At 47.6% G+C, this 26,874-nt stretch overlaps 1 long non-coding RNA gene and 1 pseudogene across 2 annotated transcripts in view; one reads left to right on the plus strand and one right to left on the minus strand.

Moving 5' to 3' along the window:
• LOC309850292 overlaps positions 1-26,874 on the minus strand; it is a 190,962-nt gene that overhangs the window by 92,054 nt on the left and 72,034 nt on the right. The gene's annotated exons all lie outside the window — the stretch shown is intronic.
• Positions 3,143-5,136, plus strand: LOC309850251 (coiled-coil domain-containing protein 185 pseudogene; annotated as a pseudogene). The gene has a single exon. The product of its transcript is annotated as a coiled-coil domain-containing protein 185 pseudogene (transcript).

Below are 26,874 nucleotides of genomic sequence, written 5' to 3' on the forward strand. Positions count from 1 at the left end.
GTCACCTCTTAGTAAAAATTCACACCACAGAGGCATTTTTCTGGCGATGATATAAGTAGCACCAACAGAAATCTCGGGCTTCTGTTCCCATCCAAATGTGCTGATGAGTCCCTCTGAGGCTGCACTGTGGGTACATGGCCAGGTCTCAGATTTGTCTTAAGGACATGTTATCAATTCCTACCGGGCCTGCCTGGGAGGATTGGTGCAAAGTTGGTAACTCACAGGGTCCTGCTTGGTCCTCTCCTGTAAGGAGTGACCATATTTGGAGAATATTGCCCAGAACTTTTCCCTACCGTACCCCAGACAAAGGAGCATAGCCAAACCCACAGCATAGGATGAATAAGGAATTACGCTAATTCTAGTCTTTTCTTAAGCTGGGAAATCTGCAGAAACTTCTGTAAACCCATATATTCATTTAAGTCTCACAATTCTTAACTGAGGACATCAACATAACATTTACTAATGCACTGAAGTGCAAAGCCCTTAGGGATAACTTTCTCTCACCCTCAGGACAGCTCCTCTCCTCCATTCCCCTTTTCCAGAACACCAGAGACCACATAGGTGGAGAGTGGCTGAAGACACTCAGACTCACCTTTCCAGGATCAGATCCAGTGCTTTTCCCTGGACCTTAGGGAAACTCACCAAGGAAAAATAAGCTCTCTCTCTTCCCAGATGACATGTTACTTTACATGGAAAACCCAAAAGACTCCACCCCCAAAGTACTAGAACTCATACAGCAATTCAGTAATGTGGCAGGATAAAAATCAATGCACAGAAATCATTTGCTTTCTTATACACCAACAATGAAAATACAGAAAGGGAAATTAGAGAATCCATTCCATTTACTTTAGCACCAAGAACCATAAGATACCTGGGAATAAACCTAACCAATGAGGTAAAGGATCTATACACGAGGAACTACAGAACATTCATGAAAGAAACTGAAGAAGACACAAAAAGATGGAAGACCATTCCATGCTCATGAATCAAAGAATGAACATTGTTAAAATGTCTATACTGCCCAGAGCAATCTAAACTTTAAATGCACCCCAATCAAAATTCCACTGGCATTTTTCGAAGTGCTGGAACAAACAATCCTAAAATTTGTATGGAACCAGAAAAGACCCAAATCACTAAGGAAATGTTGAAAAAGAAAAACAAAAGTGGGGGCATCACGTTGCATGATTTCAAGCTATATTACAAAGCTGTGATACCCGAGACACTATGGTACTGGCACAAAAACAGACGCACAGACCAGTGGAACAGAGTAGAGTCCAGATATAGACCCACAACTCGACAGAGCAGGAAAAAATATAGAGTCGGAAAAAGACAGTCTCTTCAATAAATGGTGCTGGAGAAATTGGACAGCTTTGAATGAAACTCAACCATTCTCTTACACCATACAAAAAGATAACCTCGAAATGGATAAAAGACCTCAATGTGAGGCAGGAATCCATAAAAATCCAGAGGAGAACATGGGCAGTAACCTCAACATCAGCCACAGCGCCTTCTTTTGAGACACGTCTCCAAAGGCAAAGGAAACAAAAGTGAAAATGAGCTTTGGGGACTTCATCAAGATCAAACTTCTTCACAGCAAAGGAAACAGTCAACAAAACAAAGAGGCAACCCATGGAATGGGAGAAGATATTTGCAAATGACACTACAGACAAAGGGCTGATATCCAAGATTTATAATGAACTCCTCAAACTCAGCACCCAAAAACCAGATAATCATGTCAAAAAATGGGCAGAAGACATGAACAGACACTTCTCCAAAGAAGACATACAAATGGCTAACAGACAGAAGAAAAAATGTTCATCAGTAGCTATCAGGGAGATTCAAATCAAAACCACATTGAGGTACCACCTTATACCAGTTTGAAGGGAAAAAATTAATAGGACAGGAAACAACCAAGTGTTGGAGAGGATGTGTAGAAAGGGGAACTCTTACACTGTTGGTGGGAATGCAAGCTGGTACAGCCACTTTGGAAAATAGTGTGGAGATTCCTCAAAAAATTAAAAATGAAGCTTCCCTATGACCTGCAATAGCACTACTGGGTATTTACCCCAAAGATACAGATGTAGCAAAAAGAAGGGCCATCTGTACCCCAATGTTCATAGTAGCAATGGCCACAATCGCCAAACTGTGGAAAGATCCAAGATGCCCTTCAACAGATGAATGGATAAAGAAGATATGGTCCATATATACTATGGAGTATTATGCCTCCATCAGAAAGGATGAATACCCAACTTTTGTATCAACATGGACAGGAATGGAGGAGATTATGCTGAGTAAATTAGTTATATGGTTTCACTAACTTGTGGAGCATAAGGAATAACACGGAGAACATAGGGAGATGGAGAGGAGAAGGGAGTTGGGGTAAATCTGAGCGGGAGATGAACCATGAGAGACTGTGGACTCTGAAAAACAATCTGAGGGTTTTGGAGGGTGGAGGTTGGGTGAGCCTGGTGGTGGGTGTAATGGAGGGGACGTATTGCATGGAGCACTGTGTATGGTGCATAAACAATGAATCTTGGGACACTGAAAAAGTAAAATGAATTTTTTTTAAAACAACAAGGAAAAATAATCTCGCAAAACTGGAGAAAAGGGACTAAAAGCAATGGATGTGGGTTCAGCGGTAATTTGCTGGTGCTATTTCAGAAGTGTGCATACATTCATATTTTGACAAAGGCAGTAATTGCTACACTAGGGAAAAAATAGACTAGTCTTTTTCCTGTTCTAAAGTTTATAAAAAAAAAAAAAGGTGAATAAAACATACTGGGGCTTGCTCACTTAAACCGGCAAAAAGGTGGGGAAATGTGTGAATGTGCTCCAGCCTCCGCTCACTTTGCATACAGGGCACCACGACCATCCCCCGCCCCCCCCCCCAGTTCCGTTCTGGAATGACCCCTTCACTAGATTCTTTTAAAATCCTGCTACTTGAAGGTATACAAATGCGAGGTCAATCCCTGCCTGAAATACTGGGAGGTCCTAGTGCCCCTCAGCTTTTGGGGCCCCTGATTCCTGCAGTCCCCTCCCCCTGGCCAAGCAGGTGCCACAGGTGCCTGAAAGCCAGTCGTAGAGCAGCATTGTGAAGTGAGCAGAGCAGTCACAGGCGTGGACCCCGGGGGCCGGGGGGGTCGGAGGGCGGTAGGTGGGGTTGGGGGAGGTCCCAGCCCCGCGAGCCCGGGGCCCTAGCTCACATGCCAGGCACGAGCATGGAGGTCTTGGGCCGCTTCTCCCGGCGCTGCGTCCTGGCCACCCGCGGGAAGCGCATGTCGGCTGCGCGGCTGCGTGGGCCCAGAGCGGGTACTGAGCGGTGCTTGGGCTCGGGGGCCACGACCCCCGGCGAGGTGAACGAGGTTGCAGCGCCCTGGCCCTACCCGCGCTGCGCACCCATCGCGGGGCCTCGCCAGCGCCGGTGCTCCCACTCATCAAGGGAAAGCCGCAGCCTGACCGACGTGGCCACGAGGCCCCCAGACCGCACCAGGAGGCCCAAGCCCCGAGGCCGGCACCTAGAGGACGTCTGGGGCGAGCCGGGGCCCAAGCCTCACTCTGGAGGCGGCGCGCACAGCCCAGCCTGGCGTCGGCAGCCCCACCAGCACAGCCCTCCGGCCCAGGGAGACTAGCCCTCGCCTTACCCCAGGGAGCATACAACCCCCTGAGCGGGATCTTTGGAGTGGAGAAGGCACAGAGTGGAGACCAGTGGGCGGTGCCGCTGTGCAGGGGTCCAGGTCACTGGTCCCTGTCCTCGGCTCCTTCAGAGAAGTCTTCCGTGCCATCTCAAGAATTCAGGGCGCAGTCGGCGTACGTGTGCGCGCATAAGAAGGACAGCAGTGATCTGCTAGAGTCGTTAGCCAGCCAACTCTCCCAGCCTTCAGTGTCCAGCAAAGAGATTCAGAGCCCGCACGCCCAGATGCTCAAGAGCAAGCTGGAGGAGGCGGTCATGCCCTCCAGGAACCAGAAGATCGTGGCCCTAGTGCTGACCCGGCTCCAGAAGGCCCAGAGGATGCGGGAGCTGCAGCAGCAGGCGGCGGTGGCCTGGGAGGAGCTGAAGCGCTCAGACCAGAAGGTGCAGATAACCTTGGAGAGGGCGTGCAAGCTGCTTCTGCAGGAGAGCCAGGAGCAGTGGCGGCAAAAGGAGCAGCGTGTCCGACGGCGGGACAGCAAAACCAGGAGTGCTCCCCGGTCTGCAGAGCATGCGGGCAGGGCGCTGCGGGAGAAACCGGAGCGAGCCCGGGAGGTGGCAGAGCCAGAGCCTACGCCCCGGAGGAGGACCCGAGAGCTGCTCTTGCAGGAGCCGGAGAGGATGGTGCAGGGCCTGCGAGAGCAGGACTGCCCGAAGCTGCAGGAGAAGCTGGAGCAGGGCTCTCACCGGAAGAACCTGCCCACCTCGGAGCCCCAGAAAAAGGTCCAGGAGACCAACCTCAGTTCCCTCGTCAACTACCAGGCCCGGAAGGTCCTGCTGGACTGCCAGGCCAAGGCTGAGGAGCTCCTGAGGAAGCTGTCCAGAGCTCCCAGCGGCCCCAGGAGATCCCGCAGGGCCTGCTGCACGAGCGCCGGAGGGAGCTGAGGGACAGGTCGCAGAAGCCGGAGGAGCGGCTGCAGCAGGTGCGGCGGCGCGCACAGGCCGCGGAGGAGCAGACGCGCATGCACAAGCGGCTGCTGGCGGAGCTGGCGGAGCAGAAGGGGCAGCAGGCCAGGAGCAACGTCCAGAAGGACATCAGGGACAAGGTGCAGCACATCCACGAGCTCAGCGTCCTGCGAGAGAAGAACCATCACATCCTGAAGCTGAAAGCCGAGAAGGAGGAGAAGTGCCACATCGCTGGCATCAAGGAGGCCATCCGGAAAAAGGAGCAGAGGATGGAGCAGATCTCCCGGGAAAAAGATGCCACCTTCGAGGAGTTCCAGAAGATCTCCAGAGCCTCCAGAAGAGACCACGCCCGCGCGCTGGCCAGCAGCTTCCTGGACCGGAGGGCGCGCGAGACCCAGCGCGGGGCCGGGACACCGAGCTGCTGAGAGCCAGTCGCCAGTGAACCGCACGGGGGTGAGGGAGACGGGGGCAACGGATGCCCTCTATAATCTGATTATAACTGAACACTGATTTGAAAAAGTATATAAAATAGCTGCACGTTCCTCTCATGAACTAGTTCATTGATTCATGCGGGGAGCTGAGAGGGTTGGGGATAGAAATTTGGGGGTTTTAAGAAAATGACTTGTGATCAAAGTTTCGATTTAAATAGAAAATATTAGCTCTTCAGTAACCTTGGGAGCACACATCAGGCCCATTTTTCTTTTTAAGATTTTATTTATTTGACAAAGAGAAGACGAGAGAAGGAACACAAGCAGGGGTGTGGGAGAGGGAGAAGCCAGCTCCTGGCTGAGGAAGGAGCACGATATCTGGGCTTGATCTCAGGACCCTGGGATCATGAGCTGAGCCCAAGACAGACACTTAAGGACTAAGCCACTCAGGCACCTCCAGGCCCATTTTTGAGGAACTAAATAAAGTCTGCAGGAGGGAATTCAGTTCTGGCTCATAAGTCTCTTCCTGGCCCAGAACTTACAAATTCTAATTGGTATTTCCAAGGGATGCTTTGAGAGATGACAAATAAAATAATCAATGTAAGGCGAGATGTGAGGTACTAGGACAGAGCAATCTCCAAGATAGAAAAGAGATTGTGTGAATGGGTGAGTGGGGGGTAGATTTCGGTAAACAAGTGCATACTACATCCCCTCAGGTGTTTATAATGCACCTGAAAGTTTTAAAGGCTCTGAGAAGGCCTGCAGTAAAGAAATTTAATTGTTGAACCTAGAGTTTTACACAAACCGCGAACCCCTTTTTTCCTCGGATCACTCCATGAAACTGGTGTTCTGTGACATGTTTTGGATGATACTGCTCCTTCATCCAAGAGCTCGCTGGAATCTTCTGCTCTGATTCTTTGCACACTGCTCCTCTTTGCTCAGTCCTATCCAGTCTTTTGGAACAAAATTCAGTTGGAATCTATTTCTCCTCTGTCCCTCCTGAAGGAGGTGGATGATGTCATCTGTTCTACCCACATGGTGTCTAATTGACCTCACCAGCCCTGAATGAATGACTCAGCATGATTCAGGAGCATGGCATTTTCAAATTAAGGAGCCACAAGCTGAGTAGGACTTAACCCATCACGTTGCAAAGCTTCTGTCGAAAAATTAGCCAGGTTTTTCTTCAAATGTAAATTTATCTTTTGAAAAGAGAGAATGAATAAGCCTGATTGTCTTACTAGGATTTTTTGAAATGACATGAAAGATAATCTGGTCAGGATTTTGATCAGAGATCATGATGAGACTCACATTCTCACTTTTTAAAAAATGTATTATTTATTTGAGAGAGCGTGGGAGTGGGGAATGGACAAGCAGACCCTCGCTGAGTTTGGTGCACAAGGCGGGGCTCAACCCCACAACCCTGAGATCATGATGTGAGTCAAAATCAAGAGTTGGTCCCTCCACAGATGGGGTCACCCAAGCACCCATATTCTCACGTAGTGGGGGCGGGACCTTCTCCCTTTTTCGTGTCCTTTCCCCTGCCCTGGGAACCCCCAGTGAGGCCTCATCAGGCCCTTCCTCCTTTGCTTAAAAAATGCTCCTATATCTTGCTTCAATTTCCACCTACTCTCTCCTCTTCCCTCAAGTTAATCCACTGTGGCAGCCACATGCTGCCTGCATTCCCGGCATTGTGGGACAGTGCTGGATGCTTCAGACTTCCTGCAAATCTAACTCCTCCTCTTGATGCGGCTGATCTGTGGAGGAAGTTACCTTTCCTGAGCCTCAGCTTGCTCATCTGTAAAACAAAGTTATAATTCGTACTTGGGAGAGACGAGTAGATAATGAGCATAAGCCGCTCAGCGCAGTGCCCAGAGCCCAATCCAGACAGTGTCAGTCAAATGTTGCATTTTATTCTTGGTAATATATGTGAGTTCCTCTTTCCCTGTCTCAACCCCCATTCATCAGACCCTGATTGGTGTCTCTGAGCCTCGTTTCCATTCTTCCTCCTCTGTGAGATGTGGGGCACCTGGGCTGCTGGCCCTGATGTCACCCTTCCCAGACAGACGGTCTGCATGGAGCACGCAAATATTGGCCTGGGTGGGGCTCATCCATTCTGCGATCCAGTTCATGGCTTCCAAGCTCCACTCTCTGCTACAAGTCCAGGGTCACTGTCCAAGATATCATACCCATGCTCACCACGGTGGTCAATATACAGTCAGGGAGACAGTCAAGCAGGCTGTTTTGTTTTGTTTTTAAGAGTTTATTTATTTATTTGACAAAGATCACAAGTAGGCAGAGAGGCAGGCTCTCCACTGAGCAGAGAGCCCGATGCGGGCCTCGATCCCAGGACCTTGAAATCATGACCTGAGCTGAAGGCAGAGGCTTAAACCACTGAGCCACCCAGGTGCCCCAAGCAGGTTGTTTTAACCCCATATCCCTATCCTATGATTTTATGCCACTAATATTCTCTGCGCTCTCCTCCAAGAAAGAAATGCATACTGTCATTCTTTTAGTCAGTTGTTGGTGAATGTGATTGGAAACAATAATCAGTATAAAATCAGACTGACAGAAGATGGAATATACTTACTTTTCCCTATTACAACCTCAGAATAAATAAATGTATTTATTTATTACCCAGATACATATATACCCTGAAAATCATCTGTGAAACAAACACCAGCAGAGTCTGAACGTGGAAAGAAGACCGACAGGCCATGGACTCAGGACCTGAGGAACCGTATAGCATGAATGCCCTGGGTTCCGTTCTACCGCATGTATCCCAGACCTGGAGCGGAAGAAGCAGGCAACCCAGAAGCACCGACAAGTCTCCTGTCCCTAGCCAAACGAGGAAAAGGGCAGCCTAATAAGACAGAAAACTTTCAGACAGTAGCTCTACTCCAGCCAAATACCACAGCAAACCCAGTGGCCCCCACCCCTATCCATGCCAAAAAAGACCTCTGCCATCACAGTTCCCCAGTGCCAGTGCAGACCAAACAGGGAGCTGAGGCTTCCAACCTCCACACCCACCCACCCACCCTCACTCACTGCCACCTCCACCACAGTCACCACAACCACCCACCCCCATGCCCGTGATCACCATGACTACCCACCACCACCACCATCACCACCCCCATGCAGTAACAGGGTGGCCCTCCCTCCTCCTGCCAGGTGCTGTCAGAAAAGGCTAGTGAACAGTGAGAAGTTTTGTCACCATCCATCCATCAGGGAGTATCCATGAGGCCTCAAGGGGAGTGAGCACTCCCACCCTCCCCCAGCAGTGATGAGGAACCCCCACACACACCGCAGGTGGCAGTGGAGCCTGGCTGGGAAACTCGACTTCTCCCTCCTCCTGGCATTAATGAGGCCTCAACCTCCCTCCTCCTGGAGCAGTGAGAGAGGAAAACAGATAAGACAGAAGGTTTAAATAAGATCTAGTCTTATGAAACTCAGAATGACCAGATTTCAACTGAAAATCACTTGTCATACCAAGAACCAAGAATATTTCAAATTGAATGAAAAAGACAACATGGGGACGACAAGTGGGAGAAATCGCTAAAGATTCTACAGAAGATACAATAAAAGTTCTTCTGTAAACAATTATGAACACACTTGAAACACCTAAAAAAAAAAAAAAAAAAAAAACTAAGTCTTGGCAAAGAGAAAGTCTCAGCAAAGAAATGAAAGGTATAAAGAATCACCAAATGGAAAGTTTATAGCTGGAAAACACAGCAACAAAAATAAAAAGCTAAGTGGATAGGCTCCACAGCAGAAAGGAAAACAAAACCACCCAATCTGAGAAACAAAAAAATTTGCCAAGGCAGGGGGAAGGGAGGGGGGAAGGTCTTGTGGACTTATGGGCCTATAACAAAAGATCTAGTGTCACGGCAGGAAGGGAGGAGAAAGCAGGCAGGGCTCAAGGAAATAATGGCTTGAAAAATTTACAAACTTGGTAAACGAACTAACCTTACATATTCCAGATGTTGTGTGAACCCCAAAAAAGGGTAAACCCCCAGAAATGCATAGAGACTCATCTTCGTCTGTTGGGTCCATGGTCAAAGGAGTGAGACTGATATAAAGTGAAGGTCAGGCAAAGCTTTATTTCGCGCCAAGCATCAAGAATCAAACTGACCGGCCAGGGCCATCCCTTGCAAAGAGGTGACTTCTCTCTTCTTTACAGACTAGCTTTTAAGGGCAAAGGCCATGTGGTTGGGCCTGGCCACGCACAGTGACCAATGAGATTGTAACACAGAGGAAGCTACACAGTCCTGCTAGGTCACACATAAGTGACCAATTGAATTACAATTTACCCTATAGTATATATTTGAACTCGCCTATCATCTTGGTCAGAATTGGCACCCAAAGGGCAGGGCCCATACTCTTTGGTAGCTAGAGAGACAGACACCACCGATTGGATAACTCCATCTGGCCTGACCCACCCTTGTTTTTGTGCTTTGTTACCTGGGACTGGTTTCTGGGACTTGTTTTTAAGTAAGTTCCCTAAAGGGGGAGAGGCAGGGTCAGGATGGAGCTGCTCTGGCTAAATAGGCCCTTTCATTAGTCAAATTTCTAAAATTGAAAAAAAGAAAAATTCTTCTTTTAAAATATTTTATTTATTGGGGCACCTGGGTGGCTCAGTGGGTCAAAGCCTCTGCCTTCACTCAGGTCATGATCTCAGGGTCCTGGGATTGAGCTCCGCATTGGGCTCTCTGCTCACTGGGGAGCCTGCTTCTTCCTCTCTCTGCCTGCCTCTCTGCCTACTTGTGATCTCTGTCTGTCAAATAAATAAATAAAATCTTTTAAAAAATAATTAAAAATTTAAAAAAATAAAAGATTTTATTTATTTGAGAGAGAAAGAGCATAAGAGCAGGAGTGGGGGAAGGGAGAAGCAGACTCCCTGCTGAGCCGGGAGCCTGCTGCAGGGCTCAATCTCAGGACCCTGGAAATCAGGACTTGAGCCAAAGTCAGATGCTTAACCTACTGGGTCACCCAGGCACCCTAAAAAGAAAAAAATTATTGATCAAAAGAATGAGAAAACAAGCCACAGACTAGAAGAAAATATTTTCAAAATAGTGGCTATGTTTTAATACAAGAGAAACTCTCAAATTAGTTATCTAAGCTCCCACCTCAAGCATCTACAAAAAGGCAAAGTACACTCAAAGCAAGAATAAAATAACAAAAAGCAGAAATCAATTAAACTAAAAACAAAAACAAAAACAGATTTTTGAAAAGTTAGATGAAATGGACAAACCTCTACTGACTGATAAAGAAAAAAGAGAAGACACAGATTCCACATCATAAATGAAACCGCAATATCACTACAGACCCTAAAGACGTCAGAAGGGTAATAACGGGGACAACTGTATACATGTAAATTTGAGAACTTAGATAAATGGACCAAGTCCTCCTCAGACACAAACTACCACAACTCACCCAAGACAAAATAGATCACTTAAACTGTCCATAACAGCAAATAAAATTAAATTCATAATTTAAAAAATCCTCCCCCCAAATTTCCAGGCCAAGGATTTCACCAATACTTAGGGGCGCCCAGGTGGCTCAGTGGGCTGAGCATCTGCCTTGGTTTGGGCTCAGGCCGTGGTCTCCGGGTTGTGGTGTTGAGCCTGGGGCCAGCTCTGTGCTCAGCTCAGAGTTTGTCCCTCTCCCTCTGCCCCTGCCCCCCGCCATGCACGCACTCTCTCTCTCTTTCTCACCCTCTCTCTGAAATAAATTAAAATCTTCAAAAAAAAAAAAAAAAAGAATTTCACAAACACTTAAGAGAGCTGACACCAACTCTGCACAGCCTCTCACAGACAATAAAAGAGGAAGGACCCCTTCCTGGTTCATATCTAGAAGATAGTGGTACTATGATACCCAACCAGACAAGGATAGAACGAAGCAAACCAAAAACCGCACAAGGATGTGTCTCGTGAATGTAGACATAAAAGTCCCTAAGAAAACATCAGCAAATCACATGCCACAAGGACGTGGGATTTATTCCAAGAATTCAAGTCTCATCCATTCTTTAAAACAGTCACCATATCAATAACTCACATATTTAACAGGCTGAAGAAGGAAAATCACAAGAACATATCAACAGATACGGAAAAAGCACTTAACAAAACTCAACACCCGTTCATGAGTAATCCTTTCAGAAAAATAGAGGGAAACTCCTCCGCTCAGTAAAGAGCATCTCCAAAAATTATTCTGCAAACGTTACAGCCACCAGTGAGAGAAGAATGCTGTGTCCCAGATCCGAAGCAAGGAAGGATGCCTGTTCTAGGGCTGGGTGGGGGAAGGAAATCAGAGATAAGATTAGAACAGAAGAGATAATACCAAGCTGCGGATGACAGGGTGGTCTGGGTGACAACCCCAAGGAATGCGCACAAATCTTCTAATAAGTGGGTTCAGCAAGGTCACAGAATAAAAGATCAACATACAAAAGCCACAGTCTTTCTTTTTCTTTTTTTTTTTTTTAAATTTTATTTATTTGACAGACAGATGACAAGTAGGCAGAGAGAGAGGGGGAAGCAGGCACCCCCATGAGCAGAGAGCCTGAGGCGGGGCTCGATCCCAGGACCCTGGGATCATGACCCGAGCTGAAGGCAGAGGCTTTAATCCACTGAGCCACCCAGACGCCCCAAACCACTGTCTTTCTATATACTATCAGCGAACACATGGTTCTTGAAATTAAAAAAAAAAAAAATTGGATACCATTCACAGCTGCCTAAACTACGACACCATTCACATCTAGGTTTACTTAGACATAAATCAAACAAGACCTATGTAAGACTTGTCTGCTGAAAACCACAAAATGTGGATGAAAGAAATTTAAGACTGACATAAGCAGGAGACCATACTGTCCGTCGACCAGAAGCCTCAACAGAATAAAGATGTTAATTCTCCCCAAACTCACAGATTGCTTGCGGTTCCCACCACAATCCCAGGTAGGTTTGTTTGTAGATCTGGACAAGGCTAGTCTCAAATGTGCACATAACACCTCAATTTCCCAACAGGAAATGCAGTGAGAAGATCGGTCTACCCAACCTTATAGCTTGGGACACAGAATCAGGACCCTGCGATATTGCTGAGGGGATAGGTTTCACTCCTTAGCGGAACAGAGTAGAGACACCAGAAACAGGCTGGCACAAATACATCTAATGGTGTTTTTTGACAGAGATGCGAACATGATTCAGTGAAGGAAGACAGCCAATTCAACATAACATTTCTGGAACAAGTGGATATCCACAGGCAGACAGAGAGAGGGAGAGACACACAGACAGATACAGAGACAGAGAGAAGACCTTCAGCCCAAGGGTCACATCTTACACAAAATTACCTCAAAATGAATCATAGACTTAAATGTAAATTGTAATACTGTAAAATGTTTTAGGGAAGAACTTGGAGAAAATCTTCAGACTTGAAGGTTAAGCAGAGTTATTAGCCTTGGCACCAGAAACACCTTCTGTAAAAGAAAAACATAAGTTGGGCCTCATCAAAATTCAAAGCTTGGCCAGAAAGAATCTGTTAAGAATGAAATGACGAGTTATGGAATGAGAAAATGCAATTTGAAACCACAACAGGCTATCACTGTTCAGCTATCAGAAGGGCTGACGTCAGACATAGCGACCCCATGAAAGGTGGAGAAACCAGATCTCTCAGAGGCTGCGTGGGATTGTAAGGGGAACAGCTTCTCCGGAAACCAGTTTGGCAGTTTCTTCAGATACTAGACATGTCACCACCACGTGGCCTGGTGTTGGCACTCCTGGCATCTCTTCCAGAGAAATGAAGGCTTAGTTCATAGAGAAACCTATTCCTGGATGTTCCCAACAGCTGTGTTCCCACTGGCCCTGAGCTGGGCTAACCCAGATGTCCTTTGATAGCTCAGCGGATAAACAAACCTCCCCCACCAGTCACCCCTCAGCAATGAAAAGGAACCAACTATGGACACACAGAACTTGGACGAACATCCAGAGAAGTGCTCTGAGGGATGGTTACATACATGGTGTGTGATTCCATCTAGAACGTGATGGAAAGGATGGAATTGCAGACAGGGTGGGCAGAGTAGGGTCCAGACGGAGCAGAGTACACGTGCCCATGAAAGGCAGCCCGAAAGGGCCTTCTGTGATGAAAACATACTGTCTTTTGACCAACTTGGTGTAGTGTCCTGGGGCAGAGATGGGGGACACGGGACAATATACCATAGTTTGTGAGATGTCGTCATCAGGAGACTCTGAGCAAAGAGACCCAGGATCTCTCTGCATGCATTCTTGAAACTGAACATGAATCTACAATGATCTCAAAAGGTTTCTCAAAGCAAAGTAAAACTCACATTGTTTATCGCTGGAAAAAGTAGCATTTTTGTTAGTAACAATGGAACTTCAAAAATTGACCTCAGGATAACAAGATTTAGTAGAAATTAACACGAAGTGAGCTCAACAGTGCCTCAAACTGCAAATAGAAACAGTTGCTATCAAGACAAAAATTAAATGATAGAACCAGATTTTCTTTACAATGCTTAGATCTGTAGGATTTGGCCTGCAGAAATTGAACCTGGCAGAAATAATTCCCATAAGGGGAAGCCCACAGGAGCAGAGAGGCTGACATTGGTCACATTTGATACTGTCAAAAACATACCAAAAGATAAATGCAAATAGTCTGAATGCAAAGAATGTCTTAAAATTGAAAAAAAATACAAAAATGTGGAAACAAAGACGGTACAATTTAGAAAACTGACCACAGAATTGAATTGGCTTAAAGGAGTTTCAGTTGGAAATTTCTCTCAGTGAAAGCATACTAGCCTTGGTATTCTGATTTCCACAGCTTTTACAAACAGGTGGCTCTTGACTTATGGCAGTTCAACAGGAGTTGTCCGTTCTACAATAGTGTGAAGGTGAAATGCATTCAATAGAAAAAACTTCGAATCTTGAATTTTGATCTTTCCCTGCCTTCGCAGTGGGCACAGCCAACATGAGCCACGTGATCACGAGTCTCAGCAGTCCACTCACTGACAACCATTCTGTCTTCACTCTCAGTACACTATATTCAGTGAATTACATGACACATTTGAACATTAAATTCAACATTTATTATCAAACAGGCTTTTGTATTAGATGATTTTGCCCAACCGTGGGCCAAGCTAAGCATTCCAGGCTGTTTAAGGTAGGTGAGGCTAACCAAGGACCTATGGTAGGTTAGCTGTGTTACACGCATTTTTGACTTACGATATACTCAACGAGTGATGGGTTTGTCGGGACATAACGCCACTGTAACTCAAAGAAGATCTGTAGCTATCAGATCAAAACTGGGATCAAGACATCCTATCTTCTAGCAGCCAAACCTTGATCCAATGCCTACTTCAAGCCAGGCACCTGATGTACACTCGACTTTAAAATTTGATTACATTCTTAAATTGTATAACCACTGTGATATAAGTATTATGGTATCTCACAGATGAGAAACCGAGGTGCAGTGAGGCTGAGCACAATCTGAGTGCTGGTTCTGGATTTGAACCCAGTTCTCAGTTGGCCCCCTTGCCATGAATGCACCACATGGCCTCTCAGTGGTAGTGGGGAGGACACAGACTCTGAAACCAGACTGCCATGTGCAAACCCATGCCATGTCACGTATCTGACGTGTGACCTTGGACAAGGTCATCACCCTTCCGTGCGTCTGTGTCTTGATCCCTATAAAGGAAGTAGAGTGTATAATCCATAGAGTTGTGAAAATTAAATGGTTTAACACGTATAAGGAGTCGAGAACAGTGGCTAACATACAATACGAATGCTATGTTCGCTTTTATTATATAATATTTTCTTAAGTCTCATGCCGGACAGATTTTCATTAAAAGGAAAACCTGATTTACAAGTATGCTCAGAATTTTGGAGGAATGAATGCCAATGTAATCTAACTCCTGTCAATCTTAGCACACCTGTTGTCTTTTATCGCAGAACTTAAAGACTGACAATGATATTAGTTGCATTTGAACTGAAAGATATCAGGAATTTTGAAGAAATTGCCTTTGGCTCTAGGGAACCTAAGTGTTCCTCCACTGACTGTGTAATTGAATTAATTCCACATCGGACCAGCTTTTATTAATGCCCTCCCTCCATCCTGATCATGTAGCGAATCTATGTGTGGGGAAGCGGCAGAAAATGCTGACTCAGGTGAGTGTTCTCGTCATTAACCCCTCCTGTGCTTGGACAGTCACTGAGATGATCTGGAACAGTCTTCTTCTTTCTATATGCTGGATACTCAAGAGTCAATGATGGGTTTTTTTAAAGATTATTTTTTGAGACACCAAACATTTGTCATTGCTTTGCCTTCTTCAAAACCCAGAAAGCTCTGAGTATTTTCCAGTTCCACATCTAGTTACAGTGAGACCCAGTTCCCTTTCTCATAGCACTTGAAACCAGAATAGTTCTATTTCCAATTGAGTTATCTGTGCTTCAAAAGGGGCCATTGTTTCTCTTTGATGTTGCAGATGTTTTAACTCAAAGGAACTAGGTGGTCAGATTTACTAGCAAGCTTACATTTTTGAGGTTAAGCAGAGGTGAGCTAATCCTTGAAAACAAAGGAAGGACCCCTCCAGAAGGTTCTGAATCTTACTTTCTCCACTAACCTAGCTATCTGTTGTGCTGGGTGGACAAGGATGATGGCTCAAAGCCATGACCCTTGCATGGGCTTCAAGATGGCAAGGGGCAGAAGGTCAATGTTGCAGTTATGCCACAGCTGGGGTGTCCTCCCACAACAGGCTGAATTTATACACTGGCAGAAACTACCCATTGCTTTAGGATCAGTTTGTAAGTATCTTCCTTAGGCTCAGCTAAGAACCATGTGTTGACCAAGGCTATAGATTGACTCCTTCTCCACATGCCATGGGAGATGGCCATCGAAAGCCTCAGGCTTGTGTGTTTCCTATCTGCAATCTGAGAGGAGAGACGTCTCTGCCTCCAACATGGGAAGCACCACGTTCAAACATAAGGACTTATCTCTGTGTCCATGACAGCATTATAGCATAAAGCATTATACTTGGTCCAACTGTACACTGGGCCTCTTCGGGCGGTTATGGGATGGGGGTTACTGGAGTGGGTAAGCGTGTTCTTGAGCTGCTCAGTAGAAGAAGGACACTGAGCTCTTGGTGCTCAGAAAACAAAATTCAACCCATGAGGTAGCCAGAGACCAACAACAAGATGAGATGTGGGCAGTACATGCTGTGAGCAACAACCAGCAATTAGTTAGGCTCACTTTAATGACGATGAAATATTCCCACCTTTCCCTGAATTCCCACACCCCCTCTCTCTTCTATTAAAAAAACGGGCTCCAACTTCCACTTCCCACAGCTTCAGAATAGCTATATCCTTCATAAAATATAATGTCTTTGCACTGCTGGGGTTACAGAAGTAGGGAAAACCTTCGTGGAGACTCAGACACACTCACAAGCACATACATAGTCAGAGACCTGAGCAGAGTTACTCTAAAAACATTCCAAAGCATGTCAGAAAGAGAAGCATGACAAAAAGAGAAGCCGACTCTTGAGATTCCCAGTTTAGACCAGGAACTGGAAAGCAATGACCTTGGTCCAGCTCAGCAGTATCCTTAGCTCCTGGCAAAAGCAAACACAACCCATGCCAGAGTGCTCGCACTTCAAACTCCCGAGGTTTCCGCAGATCAAGGCCAGCACAGCACAAGTTCACAGAGACCATCACACATGGATACAAATCCTCGTGAGTGATAATTAGCAGAAATAAGACAGATTAGGACCCATACATATGTGAAATACTGGAATTCTCAGGGCCAGAATAGAGAATAACCACACATGAAATGTTTAAAAGAAAGCACTGGAAACCTGAAATGAATAAGCAGGTAGCACTAGCAAATATGACTAGGAAGATCTGAAAAAGACACAGAAGTTTTAGAACTGAAAAATATAGTTTTTGCTATTAAAAACATAACTCGGAGGGTGAGATAAGTAGCATATTAGACACAAATGAAAAGAGTGTCAGTGAAATGAAAGATAGATCTGCAGAAATTTCCCAGAAAGCAACACCCAGAAAAAGATGTAAAGGGCAAAAAGGAGGTTAAAAGACAAGGAAGTAAGAGTAAAAAGTTGAAATATAATCACAGTCCAGAGAGGAGAGAGACAATGGGGGAATGGCCAGATTTAAAGGTATTTTTTCTAGAATTCATGAAGGACATGAATGTAAAAACAACAGTTACCAAACAAGATGAAGAAAAATTAAATCCAAACCTCCACACATTGAAAGTCACATGCCAAAGACAAGCCATAGATTTTAAAAGCATTAAAAAATAACGCATCAGGGGCACCTGGGTGGCTCAGTGGGTTAAGCCACTGCCTTCCGCTCAGGTCATGATCTCAGGGTCCTGGGATCAAGTCCCGCAACAGGCTCTCTGCTTAGCAGGGAGCCTGGTTCCCTCTCTCTCTCTCTGCCTGCCTCTCTGCCTACTTGTGATCTCTCTCTGTCAAATAAATAAATAAAATCTTTAAAACACACACACACACACATCACCTTCAAAAGAGTAAGACTTATGGCAATTTTCTCAACAGCCAAAACAAAAGCCATGAGACAGCATAATTAATATCTCCTGAATGCCAAGAGAAAAATCACACCTACAAATGCCCTACAATTGTCTACCCAGCAAAAATATCTTTGCTCATGAGAGTGAGATAAAACATTTTCAGAGAAAACAAAACAGAGTTTTCTACCTAAGCCAATGGAACTTTTAAAAGACGCACTCCAGGAAGAAAATCATCCTGGAAGAAAGGTCTAAAATGCAAAAAAATAGTAAATAAGTGGGCAAACATTAACATTGTCTGTGACAGATAATATTAACATCTAAATCCCATGACTAACTTATGGAAATAAAAAGGCTTAAAAGGAGAAAATTAAAATCCTGCTGGCCAATCATGCAAAGGCTGAGAAAGGAAGTGGTTGTGTGGTTTATGGGAGGGTTGAGGCACTAATGGTAGAGTTCAGCAGTTTTGCATGGCAAAATTTCAAATGTCACCAAGGAAGAATAGAACTAAAATCTTAAATATATGTGTAAAGCAAAATTGATAGACCACATAGGGAAACTAAACTCATCATCAGAGTGGGAAATGTTCAAGGTACCTCTTTTATTTGACAGGACAAAAAACTAGTGAAATTTTTAAAATGGGATTAGCAATTCAGTTTATCGGAAATATGCAGACTCAATATAACAAAAAGATATTTACAGAAGTTGACCAAAGAATACCGAATAAAGGGTCCATTATCATATAGACTAAGTTCTCAAACCACAGTGCAATTAAATTAGAACTCAAAACTGTTTGCTTAGAATTTTTAGATCTCACTTTTATAAACTTTGTAGATTAAAAAAAAAGAGAGAGAGAAACATTTTAAGATTTCTTTACTTGAAAGAGAGAGGGAGAGAGTGCTCATGTGGGGGAGGGGCAGAGGGAGAAGGGAAGTAGACTCCCTGCTGAGCACCAAGCCAAACAAGGGGGGCACAGGTGACAACAGAATTCCCATCTCACAACCAAGAGATCATGACCTGAGCTGAAACCAAGAGTCAGACGCTTAAGGGACTAAGCCACCCAACAGCCCACACTCCCAGAAATTTTTAAATGTTGGAACTAAACAATCATGAAAATACCATAGTCCAAGGCTTATGGCTTATGACATCATTAACTTTAAAAATAAAAACCCCAGTTATGTTACCAGCAAAAAATGCATTTCTTTTTGGGAATAGCCAAAAATCGCAAACTCCACTACGTAAACTATGCAGAACCACAGGCAAGAGAGCAGAACAAGTTAAGAACAAACTCTCTCGCATTGAGGAAAGAAGGGGCTGTTGTAAACTAAAAGTCCAATGGAGGAAACTGGGAGCTGGAAGTGTAGTAGCTTCTCGTTGGCTGAGCAGTCACTGTCTCTCATTGGTGGGTTGCTGCTGATGCAGGAGGAGACCTTACTTCCTGGGTTCCAGGTAGTAAAGCGAGATCACCTGCAAGGTGGGTCTCCCAGGATTGGGTCTGTAATTCACAAGGAGGGTCCTGCTGCCTCCCAAATCAGTTCTGAGGACTTGGAAAATGTAAAGTTATACAAGCTTCTAGCAGAATTGTTCAAGAAAGAAAGAGAAGCACAAATAATCGGAAAAATAAAAAGGGTATAATGAGGCTCTAACAGGGATGAAAAAGAAAAAAGTGTACTGTAGAGAAACTATACCCAAAGAATGCATAAAAAGGCGCAAACTTAGGGACGCCTGGGTGGCTCAGTTGGTTAAGCAGCTGCCTTCGGCTCAGGTCATGATCCCAGCGTCCTGGGATCCAGTCCCGCATCGGGCTCCTTGCTCGGCGGGGAGCCTGCTTCTCCCTCTGCCTCTGCCTGCCATTCTGTCCGCCTGTGCTCGCTCTCTCCCTCTCTCTCTGACAAATAAATAAATAAAATCTTTAAAAAAAAAAAAAGGCGCAAACTTAGAAGAAATGAACACGCTCCTTTAAAATCACCAACTCAAGGTTTGCCTGGGTGGCTCAGTTGGTTAAGCATCTGCCTTCAGCTTAGGTCATGATCCTGGGGTCCTGGGATCCAGCCCTGCATCGGGCTCCCTGCCCTTTGGGAATCCTGCTTCTCCCTCTGCCTGCTGCTCCCCCTGCTTGTGCTCTTTTGCTCTATCTCTGACAAATACATAAATAAAATCTAAAAAAAAAAAAAAATAAAGGAAAAATAAAATAACAAACTCAAGAAGAAATAGAAAGTCCAAATAGCTCAAAACCCTTAAAATGTGTGAATCAATTGTTTGATTTTCCTACAAAGAATCACCAGGCACAGATGATTTTAGGTTAAGTTTTACCAAACATTCATGGAACTTGTCAGTCTAATCTTATGCAAATCATTTGGATAAAAAAGAAAAATAACACTCAACAATTCATTCTGAGTCCACTATGCCTTTAATACTAAAATCCAAAAAATATAGTGAAGAAAAATCATAGCCTCATTCACGAACATAAAGGCAATTATCCTTCATAAATGGCAAAATGAATTCTGTGCCTCGTGAAAAAAGACAGCACATCATGACCAGTCTGGGTTTATTCCAGGAATAGAAGGCTTAACTTCAGGAAATCTGTAATTATCATTCACTACATTAGCATATTAGAGAACAGAACAATATGGTTATTTCAATAGACAGAGAAAACACATTTGATGAAATTCAAAATACCTATTTATGATTTTGTAAAAAATTTACAAATAATTAAATAGAAAGGGATTTCCTTAATCTGATAAGGGGAGTTTACCAAAACCTACCGCAAACATGATTTTTAATGCAGAAGGCTTTTTAAACTGGGAGGGGTTGGGGAGGGAAGAGAAGAAAACGTAGAAGGTTTGGAAAGGGGGGTTCTCAGCTCTCATCATTCACAGAGGATGTGGTTGTGCACATAGACCACTGTATCTCCAACTATAAATTTTAAGTATTCTGAGTAACGCTATCTGTAATAGGCAAGAACTGGAAACAGCTGAGTGCAGAGTCAGCCGCACTGGGTGTAAACTCGGGCTTCGCCCCCCACAGGCTCACGGACAATCCTGGGTCCCGGTGACCGTGAGCTCAGTTTCCTCCACTGGAAAATGGGCATGATGACAGTGCTTGTCTTGCTGGGTGGCCTTGAGGCCAGAGGGACAAGGGGTGGCAAGCCTGTGGCTCAGGAGGTCCTGCAAGAGGTGGCTTGCTTGTCATAGGGCTTCGCAGCCTGCATTGCCAGAAGCCTTGCAGGCCTTGGGGCAAAAGACCAGAAACAGATCTTTTCCTCGGACCCTCACCCCCTAGATATGGCCTGTGGGGCGTAGACCGGGGTTGTCTTCTCATGGAGGCCCCTGCCAAGGTCACGGGCACCATTGTTGGATGCTAGGTTCGCTGAGGGGAGGCACGACTCACTGACTTAACCCCTGACTCCCAACGTGTCCACCAGGTCTCAGAACCTGGGAAGCAGTCCTCCTTCCTACCTCTGGGGTTAGAGCTGCTCCAGTCCAAGGGCATGGTGGTTTGGAGGCCCAGGGCTGGAAAGCCTGTCCCTGCATTCTCCCAGGGTGGGCCCAGCAGCGGCCACCTGTGCCTACCCCACAGCACACAGGCACTGATGAAGGCGGAACACAGCCCCTACTTCCTCCACCCTCACAGCAACTGCTCTTTGTACAACCTTCCGGAAGGGCTTTGAAACGTACAGTCTTCATACATGTTTGAATAATTATTTGTGTTTAGTGTTTGAAAAATAACCTTGGTCAAAGAGAAGGGATATAGCATGAATGTTTAATAGAAGCTGTTAATGGGACCTCCACCCACCCTAAGCCATGCCAAAGGAGGTGGTCGGGGCTACCAGGGAGTGCGGCGCTCCAGGAGGGAGCTGGGGACAGAACTGTCAGACCACCGCAAGATTTCCTCATGAGTGTCCCTGAGCCTCCTGTGCTAGACAGGGCACCTGGGGACACAGCAGGAGGACAGGAGGACAGGAGAACCAGCGGTCAGCCCAAGCATCATTACCCATGGGCCTTCTGCTGAACCCCAAGATGGGTCTGGGGCTTTTAAAAGAGTGATGAAGGCAGGAACCACCTGCCCAGTTCATGGTTTGCAGCATGAGGGGGCTGGGTGAGTGAGAGCGCCCAGTGTGCCTGTAGCCCCAGACACAGCGGCTGTTCTTGGGGTGCTGATTAGACGCAGAGGCATGCTGGGTGCTCTGTGTCCAGTCCCCCACTCATCTTCACGGGGACCATGGGGGGCGCTGCTACTCTCCATTTGCAATGAAGACACGGAAGCTGCTGGAAGGCTCTGAGAGGTCAAGCAGTACCCCCAGGCCCCCGAGCCCCCAAGCGACAGGATTGGGGGCCAAATGCAATCCCGGTGAGTCCAGCCCCAGACTCTGTTCATGAGCTCCTTTCTCTTCAGTCGACACTGGTTGGGTTCTAACTAAGCTGTCCGTGTTTCGAAGGCGGGACTGCCTGCCTTTCCTGAGCTCTCCTCCCCATCTGTTCTAGTATTGACTGCCAAGAAATATTTACTGAAATTGAATTGTAACAGCTCTGCGGGAAGGTCCCTGTTGGCCAGGTCAAGACCCGGACAGTTGTTCAGTGAGCAGCACGTGAAGCCCTGACCCAGGCAGATGACATCTGTACCACTGGGGGCCAGGATATGGGGGGTGGGGGGCCATCGTGCACACAGCATTTCAGGGCAGCACACCAGCCCACGGCGTCTGTGGGACTGTGGAGAGGGGCTCAGGTCAGGCTCCCTCCAGGTGTCTCAGCAGGTGTCTGAGCCCCGGGGGCATAGTCCAGCCCCAGTGCAGGAGCGGGGTTTGGTTTGTCTCAAAGCTTCCAGAAAATCACTTGAAACATTGGAGAGAGCGTGGCCGCCCTGCTTGTGAGTCTCGGCATGTTTTCAGAAGCCTGACATGCACCGTCTTGTAGAAAACACTGTACACATGAAAACTGAAGCACACACAGTGGGAATGCCCCAGCATTTCAGAGCAAGGCTTCCTGACAGCTGCTTCCTTCCACAGACAACCCTGCAGGCTTCGATGTGACAGGGTGGCCCCGACACACTCAAGCGGCCATTCAGGAGCTCATATTATTCTTGACTCACCGATAAATTAATACCACCCTCGATTTTCCTGAGAATGCCGTCCTCACATGCCAGAGACAACGGCATCCTGGTCTTACTTCCTGGCTCACTCTGCCGATCTGAAGGAGGACCCCCAGCCGGGCTGACAGCATGGGGGGTGCAGAAGGACCAGCTCCCTGCGGGGCACCTGTCCCAGCCCAAGAAGGCCCAGCTAGCGGGATTTTCCGGGGGCTGCTGTGTGGAAGGGACTGTGTGTCCCGTGGGCTTCCAGCTCCAGCACGAGGTACCCTCCACTTCAATGGCTTTTGTCTGGACCTCCTCATGTAAGATCTTAGACACCTGCACGGTGGCTCCCAGACACACCAAGGGACCCCCTACAGCACTTGTGGCCGCACTCTACCTCTGTCCTGCTCCCGTACCCCTGAAGGCACTACCCAAAGGAGGGGGAACCCTGTATCCCGGCCCCCTCTGGAGCACCAGGGGCTCTGAGATGCCACAGCTCAGGGTGCATGTGGAGGGTGCGTCCTGACTCATCACAGGGACACACCCTGGCTGCTGGTCATCTCAGACCCGTAGCCTTTCATAGGAGACAGTTCCTTCAGCCTTGTCTGCTGCCCTGTCCTGCTCAGAAGCCCCACGAACCCCAGCCCTCACCGTCCTCGTGCAGTTCAGCTCCTACAGATGGACGGTCTCGCTGTCGGCGGGGCTCAAGGACAGACGCCCATGGGAATCCCTCGGGGCCTCAGTCAGCGGGACTTACGCGATGCTGACAGTTTGTTTGTAAAAACAGAATCGACACCCACAGAGACAGACTAGAAAGTTCCTCCTCTTGGAAGAAAGCCAACCCATAAATGTAAAGGGAACGTGAAGTTTGCGATTTATTTATAATCTCACAGCATCTCTGCAGAAGACACTTGCTAATTACGAAGTAACTTTACAGAAGGGGAGAAATCCCGGCTGCACCCTCTAGCCCGGAGACGGAGCATTTCCCGACAGGTGCACAGACAGCCAGCCCAGCCCGTAGCACACGGGGAAGCAAGGGGAGTGCAGGACACGGGTCAGGAGGTGCTCCACGGAATCAGACACATCTTATTGGGAACACAGAGAGATGCTCGGTACCTGAGATTCCAGAAGGGGAATGAGACCATGGGATCCAGAGTCGGGTTTCTTCTGCTGCAGAGGACATTCTCGGGAGAAGGTGTGTGGATGAGCAGCTGCGTCCGTCTTATTGTTCTGGGCCCCTGAGCAGACAGAGGAGGCCAAACACGATAAAAGACCAACATTTGTTTGAAAATTTTTAAATATCTATTTATTTTAGGGGGATTCAGGGAGAGGGAGAGGGAGAGAGAGAATCTCCAGCAGACTCGCCGTTGAGCATGAAGCCCAACACGGGGCTCAATCTCATGACCCTGAGATCGAGTCCTCAGCCGAGATCAGGAGTCGGACGCTCCACTGACTGAGCCACCCAGGCACCCTCGTTACTTGAATTTGAGTGAAATTCTTGGTCTTGTAACTTCCCTGTGGGAATGGGAAACGACATCAAAATTAAATTAAACAAACAAACAAACAAATAAACCCAAGCCATCCTTTGAGGTGGGTGAAGACGTTTCCAGGGTGCCAAGCCAGGGTGGTGGGGACAGTGGTGGATTGGGGAGGTGACACCTCTGTGAGCAGAGACTCTTCCCTGGAACAGGTTCCAAACTGTTCCACGGCTGTGGAAATAGCTTAGGAAACCCGGTGCACATGGAGGACGGGGGGGGGGGGAGCAGGACAGGAGGGGTGCGGGTCCTGTGTGCTCCGTGGGATCCTGCTCAGTGACTCCGGCTCAGGAGCTAGTGTCTCATGGTCCTAAAAATACTCCCAGCCATGCAGATGCTCACACACAGACAGCCTGAGGACACCTTTGCAGGCCAATGGAGCCTCAGACCTACCTAATTCAAGTCTTCTTCACGTTCCCCGCGTGGGAGCACAGGAGTGTAGAGGGCAAGCAGCAGCGGTGGGGTCAGTGTGGGCCCCTCCCAAGGGGCGGGATGGCCTTAGATCCCAGCCGAGGAACGAGGAAGGTGGGGAGACCATGGAATGCGGAGGCAGGTTTCCAGTAAAGACGAGGGCCGGCCTCTCCCCTTGTGCGCCAGGCCCGCTGGTGGGGCAGCTCCGCTGGAGACGGAGAGCTGGTTGACTGCACTGGGGGGCTTCGAGCAGTATGTGGGCTGCAGCAACCAGAAAACCCTATATTCAGCTGAGTCTGTGACAATCCACCATCCCCTCCGATGTCAGAGTGACAGATAAACTCCAAGGAAGGGGCTCTTCTCCCAAGACTAGTCAGGACAGGGCCTCAGGTTAAACGTGTGGGAGGGATAAGAAGACTCACACGTGTATACCCCCATCACACACACACACCCATTGCACACACATGCACGCACATACCCCCATCACATCCACACATATGCACATGAACACCCCCGTCGCACACACACACACCCCTGTTGCGTGTACACACACCCTGTCCCACGCACACACATGCACAAACAGGCACACGTGCACACACCCCCATCGCACACACCCACACACCTGTCGTGCACACACCGTACACACACACACACACACACACACATCTGATGCGTGCTTACACATCTGGCAGGTAGGAAACATCACTTCTTGGTTTAGGATGCAGACCATACTGGACAGTTAGTGACACCTGCTGGGGGGTCAGCACTGTGCTGGGCACTCAGCAGCCTGAGAGGTACATATCCTTATGGAGGAAGGGGACGAGCAGTGACATCTGGAATCAAACGGGGAAGCCAGACAGCCACATGGAAGAGGAAGCAGCTATGAGGAGAGGGCTCCAGCAAACGTTGTCACCAGACTCTGTGCCTGACCTCGACGTCCTCCAGGCCTCGGTGCCTCCACGCAGGCCCCCTGAACCTCTGCTCTAGGCCCAGCCTCTCTCCTGAGCGGCACAAAATCCCCGAGCTCTGGCTTCTGCCTGATGTTGTCACCCCCACCCCCCACCAGCTGACACTCAGCCCGGCCAAAACCAGGCTCACCACCACCACCATCATCACCATCGCTCCCAACCTCATCCCAAGTCAGCTGCACCTCGGACGGCTCTATTCCTGCCCGGAGCCAACATTCTCCCGCGGATGAAGGTTTGAATCCTGGGTGTTCCCACCTCTGCTCTCACATGCTGCCCGAGGTACCCTTCTCCTCATTTTCTGTCCTCTCCATGCCCTCCTCCACATATCCTCCCCCAGGCCCTCTCCCCCACACCCCCTCCCCCACACCACCCCACACCACCTCCCCCACACCACCTCCCCCACACCTCTCCAAGGAAATCTGAGCCCTCTTAGCAGAAAAACTCGTATAGTGCCTCCCTTATCCACCTTCCAGCACCCAAGAATAACTTTTTGCAGGTTTATCAATCAGCGTCAGTTTGCCTAGATTTGGTTTTAATGGTTTACATAAATACCTCCATTTCCTAATAAAATTGGACAAGGACACTCCGAGGAAAGAAAATAACACTTTCTGAGAATCTACCAAGCCTCATGCCAGCTGCTTTCACATATGTTATTGAACTTAATTCCTGGAACGCCTCTGCCTGATAGAGATTACAAACCACACTTCACAGACAAGTGTGCATCAAGCTCGGGAAAGCAGAACAGCACCCCCAAATCGCACATCTAGCCTCATCTGCCTTCTAAAACCTCTCCCAGGTGATCTCATCCAGACTCACAACATCGCCCCAAAGCTGATGATGCCTGGGTGCAGAGCGACACCTTGGTGCTCTGGGTCCCACAGAAGAGCCTGGGGACAGAGCTGGGGACAAACAGAACAGAATGAGGCTCACACTCCAGTGGACAGAAGCACCCTGCCAGGAAGTGCACTGAAAGCATCCAGAATTTCAGGATCCTCGCTGTGGAGGGCACAGCAGCAATGAAGCCAGAGCTGGTCAGAACAAAAGCGCGGAAGGCAAACATGGCGCAGAGGGGAGGCACCCTGGGCAACACCCTGGCTGGTGGGCTGAGCCACCTGAGGCCCCGACAGCAGGGCACTCCAGGCAGACAGGCTCTCAGGCGCAAAGGCCCAGGGGTGGGAGCTAAGCACGTGCAGAGCAGCAGAGGAACGAAGATGGTGGAGTGGAGCCAGCAAGGGGCACGTGCAGGGGGTCGGCTGCATGATGGCTTCCTGTGGCTGTCACGCTGCATGCCACAGGAGGGAGGGATGCCACCCAGCTGTGGGGTCGCGCCTGAG

This window comes from Mustela nivalis (assembly GCF_964662115.1).
Source record: "Mustela nivalis genome assembly, chromosome: 16".
NCBI classification, from domain to species: domain Eukaryota; kingdom Metazoa; phylum Chordata; class Mammalia; order Carnivora; family Mustelidae; genus Mustela; species Mustela nivalis.